Source organism: Myotis davidii, unplaced genomic scaffold (assembly GCF_000327345.1).
Source record: "Myotis davidii unplaced genomic scaffold, ASM32734v1 scaffold1050, whole genome shotgun sequence".
NCBI classification, from domain to species: Eukaryota; Metazoa; Chordata; class Mammalia; order Chiroptera; family Vespertilionidae; genus Myotis; species Myotis davidii.
In genome coordinates, this window is record NW_006281836.1 from 100373 (window position 1) to 111837 (window position 11465).

Consider the following 11465-nt stretch of genomic DNA (forward strand, 5'->3'; position numbering starts at 1 on the left):
GGGCTGAGGCCAGGCGGGCGCGCAGCCCCCCTGCGGCCACTGGTCAACCACAGATTCCAAAGCCTGGGGGAGGGGGTGCCTAGCGCAGGTGCCTAGAGAGCCACAAGTCAGCAAGGCAGGGAGGCGCGTTGGGCCCCAGCAGCGCCCCGCCGAGGGTCCAGCAATCGCCCGCGTCCGGAGCCCCCACCCTCCCTGCTTGCACTGAGTGCCAGGTGCTGCCTGTGGGCTGGGATGGCTCGAGTTGTGTCCTGAGTGGTAGGCTTGACTTGTCCCCTTTGTCTTTAAATAAGGCCGTGAAGTTCGTGTTTATCCTTGTTTCCTATGTATCCTGGCTGCAGTTTTAACATTTTACTTGAATGGGAAAGATAGCTTGCTTTCCCTGCAAGTTAAGAGACTCAGTTTAAGGAATTCTTTCCCAGTGGTTTTAACTCTTCAGACAGTGCTGGGGGAGTGTCCGACTTGAAATTGGGGCCAGGCTTCATCACACTGTCATTTACCAGCCTTGTGACTTTAGTCAAGATGTTGAATGTGAGTTTTCTCACCTCTAAAATGAAAATTACCCAAGATAATTTTGTGTTAAGAGCAATACAGTCCTCTACTTGGGACTCCTGGTGCTGGCGTGGCTCCAAGAAGGCACATGCAACATGCAGCAAGGAGCCAGGCCAGCCAGCATCAGTGTCCAACTCCATTGCTCCTAGCAGCCTGGAGCAGCTAGGCAGCCCCTTTCCTCTAGCCCACACACCATTGCCACAGCCCTGTGCCTGCCCACACCTCCAATGTACACAGCACAGCAGCTGCTGCAAGGCCCTGGTGGTCCAAAGGGGGAGCAGTTTTCTTTTGGTTTCGCTTCCCAGGGACCCCTCTTACCCAGGAGCATTCATTTACTTGCTCTCCTGGACTGACTTTCCACTTAGCTGCACCCTGCCCCTGCTGCATCCCCACTCCCTTACTAGCAGGGAAATTGCTCACTGGGCTCCTGGTGTAGGGGAAGGTCCCTTCTTCCCCAATCTTCCCTCTGGCTTCCCACTAAGAGGCCTGGGAGGCCTCCCCTGGCCTTAAAGGGGCCAGAGCCCCATCTCACTCTGACATGCCCACTCCACTGTACTAGTGGCAGCAGCAGATGTGGCCAACGGATAGGGCTGCTTGGCCCCAAGATGCCCCAAACAACCTGTGTCTCACCAGGTAGGGCTCACACCCACTTTTCTTCCTTTCCCCACCTTGCCTAGTCCCTGCATAGGAAGGGGGCAGGAGGGGTTTGAGCTCCCTTCACCATTTGCTTACCCTTTCCTCACTGGGGCACTACTCACAAGGAACTAGCCTTGCCCATTCCCACCCCCTGCTCCTCCCCATCTAGCTATGGGATCCTACACAAATCTCCATCCTTTCCCATTTGGGTGTTTTGGTTTTGGTGTTTTTTGTTTGTTTGTTTGTTTGTTTTTAATGGAAGAATAGGAATATTACGGGGCTCATACTTAGAATTACAAGCATGCCTTTTTAAAGTAATCTTGTATAATGGGCTAAATTCCAGCTTGTCCATAAAGGATATTTGTGACTGGTAAAGTCCTGAAGTTGTATTAAAATGTCCTATAACAAACGTTCAGTCAGTTTCAAGATTAGTTTCCTCTTGTGGAGGTTCCTTTAAAATCATTATTTTGCCAATTGATTCAGTATCTGAGTCATTTAGTTTTAAATGCATTCCACCCTTCTGGAAAATGGATATGTGGCATCCTTAGTTTCAAGAAAATCCTGGCTGCTTTGTCTGTGGGGTGGCCCATTCTTTGTCTCACTACTTCACTAGTAAACTCTCTCACTTTAAAGAGAAAAAAGAAAAGAAAAGAAAAAAAGACAACCTTGCCCTATGAGGTGAATTGGAGCAAATTTGATTAGTAAAAATATATGTTGCCCTATCACATTCCCTAGTTGGACTGGAACAGGTTATGCTTTGAAAAAGGACAATAGTTGGTTAGATATCTTTATCATTTGTACAGAAGCTTTAGTCCAAGGAGGAGGGCAACTTCATTGGGAAGGATTGAGAACAGATAAAGTAGCCCCAGTATCTGAAATGACCTTAGTAATTTCCCCTTTTTCTTTTTTAAAAAAAGGTGTTTTTTTTATTGATTTTTAAAGAGAAACATCAAATAGCTGCTTCCTGCAAGCCCCCCAGGCATGTGCCCTGACCAGGATTCAAACCAGCAACCTTTCAGTGCTCAACCAACTGAGCCACCCAAGTCAGGGCAGTAATTTCACCTTTTATGGTGATTTCCATTTTTCCTAAAGTATTACTAGGGAGAAGGGAAAATAACCTTTCATAGTCCTTGGAGCAATCCTATGCTTGCTTCTGTTTATTTTTCTGAATCCGATTTTAGTTGTCTATAACCCTACCTGGCTTTCTACAGTAAAAACAGGCTCCTCTAGAAGAGTTTTTCAGCAAATCTTATTTAGTAATTCTGTTGCTTTGCTCCCAGAAATCAGTAGGTGTATTCATTGGAATAGGTCAGAAGAGCCAGGATCCTATGTTCTAACAGAAAATTAGTTCCTAGTTTCTCTTTTGCTTTTCAGAGAGATGCTCGAGGAGGAGTCCATACTACATCTCCAGAAATTCCCGATTCGTCATCAGGAAATATGGAAATTATTTGGGATTCCCATGGGCCAGCGGTTATATAGAACTGGGGTTGAAATGAAGCATATTGACTCCTATGGGCACATGCACAGGTGCTGCTCCTGCTCCATGCTCCCTCCCTCTGCCTTTTACTTCCCAGATGCCAAGATCTTGGAAGCTTAGAAGCTCAGCGAAGAAGGGAATCCATTGAGAATAGTTTGTAAAACTGCCGTTCTAACACAACTGGCACCTGTATTGTGGCTAAAAATGTTAAGTGGAGAACGCGTGTCTGTGAAGTAAATGTAGTGACTTCAGAGGAGTGGTTCACAAACTTTATTGGACATATTTGAGTCATTCAAAGAATCTCCATTAGAAAAAGAAACTCCAGAGGAGAAGGTCCTACAGTGTGTTGCAGATAGATCTATCAGTCACCAGAGCCAAGAGGGGAGTCCCATGCAGATTAGTGCCTCTTCTCCTAGAAGAAGAATTGGGGTGATCTTGCTAATTATAAAATGATAATGGAGTAGGTGTTAATCTGAATGAGTACATGAAAGGATTACACAGTAAGTGTGTGGTATTTAGTGAATGAATGAGTGAAATGCAGGGAAAATCATGGACACTGCACATCTTATGCTGAAACTACCTCTGAAACTGTACGTGGAGGGAAGGTACGGTATTCTCTTGGATCTTTAGAAAAGTCATATCTTCAGAACTCATTGTTAGGGATACATGGCAAACAAGCTAGAATTATAACTAAAATGTAGAAAAACATCCTGAATAATCAACTGAAGACTGGTTGGAGAGAACCCTTATAACCAAGGATGGAAAGTGGTGACTGCATAGAGACTGGTAGAAAGTATGGAGGCACAAGAGGGCTGGCCAGGCTCATACAGACATCATATGAAGTTCAGAAGGGATAACCCACCTTTGGGGGGGTGGTTCCCATTGAGAACCCCAAGCTGGGATCCCCAGCCCAGAGCATCAGAACCCAGAAAGGTGCCCACATAACATTGAATTGTGAAAAGCAACGGGACTGCTTCTGTCAGGAAGACATGGCTGGAAAGGCAGGCACTCTCTTAAAGGGCCAATGCACACAATTTCATGGGTAGCTACTCACCTTGGGTTCTGGCAGAGGATGGGGAGAGTGGACAAGAGCTCTATGAGGAGATTCCTGGGTTGGGGGGCTCTGGAATTAGCTCTTGGAAGGCAGCTGCCCAGTTCCCTGTGCTGTGTCATTCCACCATATGGCAGAGGAAATCTTTGTCAGGCAGTCCTTTATCATCCAGGCAGCTTTTGCCCTGAGCACGAGGCAGGGGCAATTGCCCCATCCTATTGGAAAACTTGTCCCACCCTCTGGAGTTTCTGAGGCTCATTAAGAGACTGAGAATAACAATCAGAGTGCAGGCAGAGACAGATCTCTGGAGGCTTTCAGTCTATACCTGATGGGCTTCAGGACTCTGGGCTAGGAAAAGCAGATCTTGGTGCTCATCTTGTTCATTTCTAAAATCACCCCACGCCAGCAGAGGGAAACACAGCTGTGGATTGCTGATAGCTCCAAACAGCATGAAAAAAAGTATAGAAACTATGAAACAAGACCCGTCAGAAATGAAGACTGACATAGCACTAACAAAGAACACATTGGAAGGAATACACAGCAGATTAGGGGAAGCTGAGGATTGAATCAGTGAATTAGAATACAGGGTAGAAAAAGCAGAGAACCAAAAAAGGAAGAACCATTAAGAAACAGGAGGACAGCTTAAGGAAGCTGTGGGGCAACATGAAACATAACAATAGTCACATAATGCGTGTGACAGAAGGAGAAGAAAGTGAGCAAAGTTATAGAGAAGGTGTTTGCAGAAATAATGGCAGAAAACTTCCCTAATCTGGTGAAGGAAAAAAGTCTCACACATTCAGGAGGCACAGAGAGTCCTAAGCAAGAAGAACCCAAACAGGCCCATGCCCAGGCACATCATAATTAAAATGCCCCAAATTAAAGACAAAGAGAAAAGCAATTTGCTACCCACAAAGGAGCTCCCATAGGCTGTCAGCTGATTTTTCATTAGAAACTCTACAGTCCACAAGGGAATGGTATGAAGTATTCAAGGTAATGAAAAGCAAGGATCTGAAACCAAGACTACTCTATCTAGGAAGGTTATCATTCAAAATAGATGGTGAAATAAAGAGCTTCCCAGACAGAAAAAGGTAAAGGAGTTTATCACCACCAAAACAGCATAACAAGAAATGTTAAAGGGCCTGCTGTAATAATACAAAGAAATAGAGAAAAACAGACATAAAGAGTTAAATGGCACTAAGTACCTATCAATAATAACCTCCAATATAAATGGATTAAATGTTCCAATCAAAAGACATAGGGTAGCTGAATGGATAAGAAAACATGACCCAAATATAGGCTGTCTACAAGAGTCCCATCTCAGAACAAAAGACTCACACAGGATGAGAGTGAAGGGATGGAAAAATATTTTTCATGCAAATGGAAATGCAAAAAAATCTGGGTTAGCAATACTCATATCTGACAAAATAGACTTCAAAATGAAGGCCATAACAAGAGATAATAAAGGTCACTACATAATAGTAAAGGAATCAATCCAAAAAGAGGATATAATCCTGGTAAACATATATACACCCAATATAGGAGCACTGAAATAAAAACAACAAACATAAATATAAAAAAAATAAACTTTGGAGGACTTTCAGGGAGAGATCAATAGCAATACAGTAGAGGACTTTGACACCCCACTGACTTCACTGTATAGATCATCTAGACAATAAATAAGGTAACAGTGACCGAAAATGATGCACTAGATCTGATGGATTTAATTGACATTTACACAACATTTCACCCCAAAGTTGTAGAATATACATTCTTCTCAAGTGCACATGGGTCATTCTCAAAATGAAGCATATCAAGGTGAGTTTAGTGCTGGTGTATTTGGAGAGGGACATGGGTAAGGATGTTGGTGTCTCATCTGAGATAGCATATCAAAATGACACTGAAAGATCACAGGCTCTTCCTGGTTTCTAAGTCCTTACTTAAAAGTTTGAAATTATTAGTGTTTTTGTGTTTTTTGTTGGTTTGGGTTCTTTTTCCCCCATTGGCCCCAAACTTTTATGGGACTCATTTCTCTGTTGTAGGACCACCTGGATATGATGATGGCTGAACAGGAAAGTCTCATCAAAAGCATAGCCAAATGTCAAAAAGAACAGACTACCCTGTGCAGTGAGGTACGTGTTGAACCATTTCAGGTACATGGGATCTTTCAGGCTCCTGCTTGGGTCTGAGATTTAGGATGGAACTTTGCCTTGGGGCTATGGGGGAAGGTTTCTGTGTCAGGGTAGTCCTGGACATGAGAAATGGAGTAAATGTGCTTCCTAGTCATCCAGTTTCAGCAGTTATTTTTATTTATCTAAAGAGTTGCCTTGTTGAGAAGTGAAACAGCTAATGTCGTGTGTGTGTGTGTGTGTGTGTGTGTGTGTGTGTGTGTGTGTGTGTTTTCTCATCTTTAAGCTAGGGACAGTGAAACAAGGAAGGGCTTAGGATGGGAGAAGTCAGAAATCAGGGGCCTTGTAGACAGTTTTTGGGGTTAACCTGGGGCAAACTGCCACTGTCCGTTGCTTCCCTGGTTGCAAGTCTCGTAGAAACTCTTAGAGTTTAGGAGATGGATGCCTGAGAGGGGAGAAAGGTATGGGTGTGATCGAGGGAGAGAGAGCTTGCCAGAAATGAAGCAGCTAATGAATGTTGCCATGCTTTAATCCAAAACACACTTCCTCTTGCTATCAGTCTGTGGGGCATATAAGACATTGTTTGAACTCTGAGGAAAAATTAGGCATAGATGATACTATGCTGTTTTTTTCTTTGAAAGAAAATGAAAAGAGCTATTTAGGGAACAAAAGTGACTAGTGACATAAGGGAAAGATATCCAAAACCCTGCCTTTGTGGGCTTTGTCATACCCAAAAGCTGCATACCACTGAGCAAGCCAAAATTGCCGCTCAAAAAGAAATGTCTCCAAAGCTTGGTTATCAGGAGAGCACAATCAAGTTGGGAGCATGTTGTGATTATGTGCTCCTAGCTGAAAGGCTGCCGTGTTGTGTTCCTGCACAAGTCAGGGCTTTAGATGAGGACACCAGCAAGCATGAAACCAGTAACAGATGGTTAGAAACAGTGAAAACAATGTTGGAGTCATAAAAATAAAGACAAGTGTGGAGCTTGTGAGGGTAATTAAAATAGATGAGAGTACAGGGAGAGAGTGTGAGGTCTTCTGTGGTACCACTAGGTCCTCAGGTCCCTCTCCTTGTTACAGGAAAACTAACTGACTGTGTGTCCAGATGGAGTCGGCCGAGGAGGGGAAAACTGCCTTTAAAGGATTAAGGATAATTCATACCTGACAGCCAAGGGCAATCAGGCAGGCCATGGCATCAGTGGAGTTTCTAGTCTTTCTTTTTTTTTAACTTTCAATGAGAAATTGCGTGAAGTTAGATATACAGTGGTTTAACTCCCTTAAATTGCATGACTGTTCTTAGTTCCCCAATGCCAAGTAAAATTTAATGGACATATAATACCCCCACTCTTTTTTATTTGCTTCTCAGGAGTAGAGCAAGAAGTACTAATTGGCTTTTACTGGTTAAATGATATTTTTGGCATTATTGGGTGAGCATTTAGTTATGAGCTAAATGTACCACTCAATAGCTAACCCATAGCAAGCTTTCCAACCATTTCACCTCTTGCATAAGTGCCCTGGTACCTTCCCTTTGTGGAGACCCTCTGTGTCATATTCTGTTGTCCATGAATTGGCTTATTTGTAAGTTTAACTAAAAACCTGTTGTTGTAGCCCTCTTTTGCTGTCCTACTCTTCCTTTGAGGAAATCTACTTGGAGCCTTGTAACAATAGTGCATTGTCTTATACAGGAAGAAGGAAAGCTGACCATCTTGTAGCTAGAAAAGGATTTGCATGGTCAGGAAAAGTGGTGAAAAATCTACAGAAGATTCATGTGCTCAGTTAGAACGGTTGCAAAAACTAGAAAAGGATTGGCATACTCAATCAGAACCTATACAAAAACAGAAAAAGGAGAGAAAACATAAACTGAAACGACTTCAAGAATAAGATTAAGAACTATGCGAATTCTTTGCATGCATGCCACACTATGACATTGACAGTGTGACTCTCTTCCCAGCTTAGAATAGCTGAGCCAGTTCAGACAACATGTGGCAACTTTGGGGCAAACAGAGGTACACTGCTTGCATCCATACTTCCTAAAAGTCTGTTTAACACTCCTGTAGGTATTTTATAATCATTCTGTTTTATAGGCACCTCAACCTGAGGAGTTTGTCAACATAAAGAGACAGATCATACTGTGCATGGAAGAATTAAATCACACCCCAGACACAAGCTTCAAAAGAGATGTGGTGTGTGAAGATGAAGGTGCCTTTTGTTTATCTTTGGAAAATATTGCAGCACTACAGAAGTTGTTACAGCAGTTAATGTCTACTTGGAATATGTCCTGAGATCTCATCTCCATTGTAGCCAGCAATTTGATAAAAGTGACAGTTATTTTCCTTGTAGTGTTACATAAGGAGCCAATGTAAGTTCAGAGAATGAGGTGGATACAGATAGTATTATGTAATATACAACACTTGAAATTTTTTAACAATAAACTTAAGTTATATGTATCTCTAAGAATATTAAAATGAAATTATATATGAAATAATAGTCATTGAATTAGTATCTAATTGAAAAAAATTTTAATTCAAAATTTGAATCCTAATTTTTGAAGTCTGAGATCTTGCCATAATGACGGCCTTACAGTTTGTGTTCAGAAATCATGAAAACACACCTCTTCACAATTTTATAAAAGTGCTTCTTCTGCATCTGGGTCCAGATATTTCTTTGTGGGAGGCCAAAGGGCTAGCCTCTGTGCTGCTGCCTTTTCCATAACCAGCGTCTTTCCTTGCTACAGCTGGAAACATGAAAATCACAAAATGAAACAGTGTGTGAGGGGCTGTGTGCTCAGGTGCCAGAGCACTGGGCAAGTTGCAAATGCCAGCAGAATTGAGAGCTGCTGTGGTTATGGTTATGACGGGATTGAAGGCCAAGGTCTAGAAATCAGGAGGAAGCACAATGGGTACTGGGTCAGCAGTGTCTATGGGCATTGTTGTGTCTGGTCCCATGTCTTTACCAACTTCTGCGTTGAACAAGCCTATTTTGAAGCAAGCACCAGAAAAACATGGCAGTAGCCTGCTCATCTTTCATCTTTTGTGTACCTTTCTTAGCCTTCTGGCTCCTTTGATAACAGAGAGTGTCAACTTACCTCTATGGTTTTGTGCTGTAATTTTATTTAAAAAGGGGAAATTTTTGTCTCATGAATATAAAGGTATAACAGGCACCTTTAACAGATATCTGTGTTTCAGCTGCAGCTAGAAATGGATCATTTGGAAGATGAGCATTTGCAAATGCTACTGGGAAATAAGGGATGTCTTGATTTCTGAAGGAGCATATCACTGTAGCCTGTAGTTGCGAATGTCAAGTGTATTGTGTGCTTGCTTACTCTATGCCAGATGCAATTGTCAGACTCTTAACAATATGATTTTGATCTCATGTCAAGAGATGAGGACACAAAGGTGCATAAATGTTGAGCAACTGAAACCAAAAACACAGCAAGTAAAGGGCAGAACTCACATTTGAGCCCACAGAGTCTGACCCCAGAGCCCAAGAGAATTCCAGTCTGACCTGAACTGAATAAAAAGATGAGGCTGTCTAGTCAAGTCCACATTTGGGACATTTTATGTGACCCAACCCTCTACTGGGCAGGGTGGAAAGGAAGAATATGAAAGAAACCTAAGAGAAGGTGAGAGATGACACAGAAATGTGAGGATCTTAGTCATTGCAGTCCAATCCCTAGTCCCTTACTCCCTAGTTCCTCCAGACTGATGGTGACAAACCTGGCTTTTATTACCCACAATATATACTTATTCATGTAATTTTTTTTTTACTGTAGCAAAGAATAATGTATTTCTATTTTAGGGGGATGAGGAGTTAGTAAATTAAGTTACTAAACATTAGAGGAATTTTTTAAACTACTGCGTGTATATCTTGTGGAAGACTACACAGAAAGTCTGCTCCAAAACCATGATGCTGATATCGTGCAGTTAAAAACTATTATGAGGCTCACAAAAAACTCTCTGAAGGCACGTGGAAGTGGGAATAAGGCTGGAGGCTTTCCTTAGAGTTTGATGTACTGCCCTAATTTTCCTGTTTTCCTTAGAGGATGGTGAAGTGTTGAGAAAGCATGTCCTTGCCCTGGCCAGGTGGTTCAGTTGCTTGGAGTGTCCTCCCTTACACCAAAAGGTGGCAGGGTCAATCCCAGGCCGGTTGTGGTGCATATGGGAGGCAACTGATTGATATTTCTCACAATCAATAAACATCTCCTAAGGCGAGGATAAACTTTAAAAAAAGACAGCACGTCCTTTATAGAGTCAAAGCCCAGTCTCCTTTGCTTTTTACTGGGTTTGTCATAGCCTGTTTTCATCATTAAGTCTCTCTGAACCAATTTGTATTTGTAAGGCTTACATACAGAACATATAAGAGAAAACCCCCAACCAAATGGATTAAATAAGGTAGAAGTTTCTGGCATGAAGGAAGCCAGAGGGAAGCAGTGCAGGGCAGGTATGGCAGTTCCACAGTCAGTGGGGTCCCAGGCTCCTCCAGCTCATGGATCATACACCACTCAGAGGTGGACCTGATCCTTAGGTTCAAGTTGTCTCTAGAGCTCCAGCCATAGCACTTCAGGCAGCATGGTGGAGGAAGGAAACACTGAAGGCACTGTCCCTCTAGCCCCTCTAAGGGCTCTTCCCAGCCTCTTATCCCAACATCTCTGTTCATATGATACACTGGCCACTGGTGAGGCTGGGGGTATTTCTGCCAGAGAGGAATTTGGGTTCTGTTACTAGTAGGGAGAGAAGAATGGATATTGGGCCAGGCAAAAAATTTTACTCTATCATTCCAGCTTTTGCTGTGGAAACCAGATTATCTGTAGCCCTTAACCTTCAACATTTAAGCTGCATTGTCTCAATAGGCCAGAAGTGAGTGGACAAGTAGGGTTGCCCACCAAACCCTCTTAGTGTAGACCTTCTCCTTGTCCTTCCACATAGCTCATTTCCTGTAAGTAATGTGTAATATTTTGACATCTGAACCAAGGAAGGGACCCAGTGACATTGTGCATTAAGTGTTTAAGCCTATCTTCCTTTTTAGATGACAAAGGAAGCACTAGTTTTCCTGAATCTCAGTGGATGTGCTCATACATACCTCTCATGCCTTAGGATCCCTCCATTCCTCACTGCTGAGAAGGAGTGGGAATGCAAAACTCAGTCTCCTTAATAATGTAATCTGACTGTGACAGCAAGGGGTCTTAGCAGAAGTAATTGGTCTGATTGCCTGTCCCAGGGTGTGCCCTGATTAAAATGTATTTTCACAGAGAAAATCATCAGAACCGAGGAGGAATTCTTCTGAAAGAAGAAAAGCAAAGAGCCAGGCTCAAAAAGCAAAAAGAAAAACCCAAAAACACACTCCCTAAGGCAGTGGTTCTCAATCTTCTGGCCCTTTAAATACAGTTCCTCATGTTGTGACCCAACCATAAAATTGTTTTCGTTACTACTTACTTCATAACTGTAATGTTGCTACTGTTATGAATCATAGTGTAAATATCTGATATGCAAGATGGTCTTAGGCGACCCCTTGTGAAAGGATCATTCGACCACGAAAGGGGTCATGACCCACAGGTTGAGAACCGCTGCCCTAAGGGAATTTTCTTGTTAGGAGTTTTGGTGCTTGGCTGCAAAATACCTAACTTTTT

The 11465-nt window shown here is 42.7% G+C and overlaps 1 pseudogene; it reads left to right on the forward strand.

Moving 5' to 3' along the window:
* The first annotated feature begins 2563 nt into the window (after positions 1-2563).
* On the forward strand, positions 2564-8716 carry LOC102764474 (annotated as a pseudogene).
* Positions 8717-11465: the final 2749 nt, after the last annotated feature.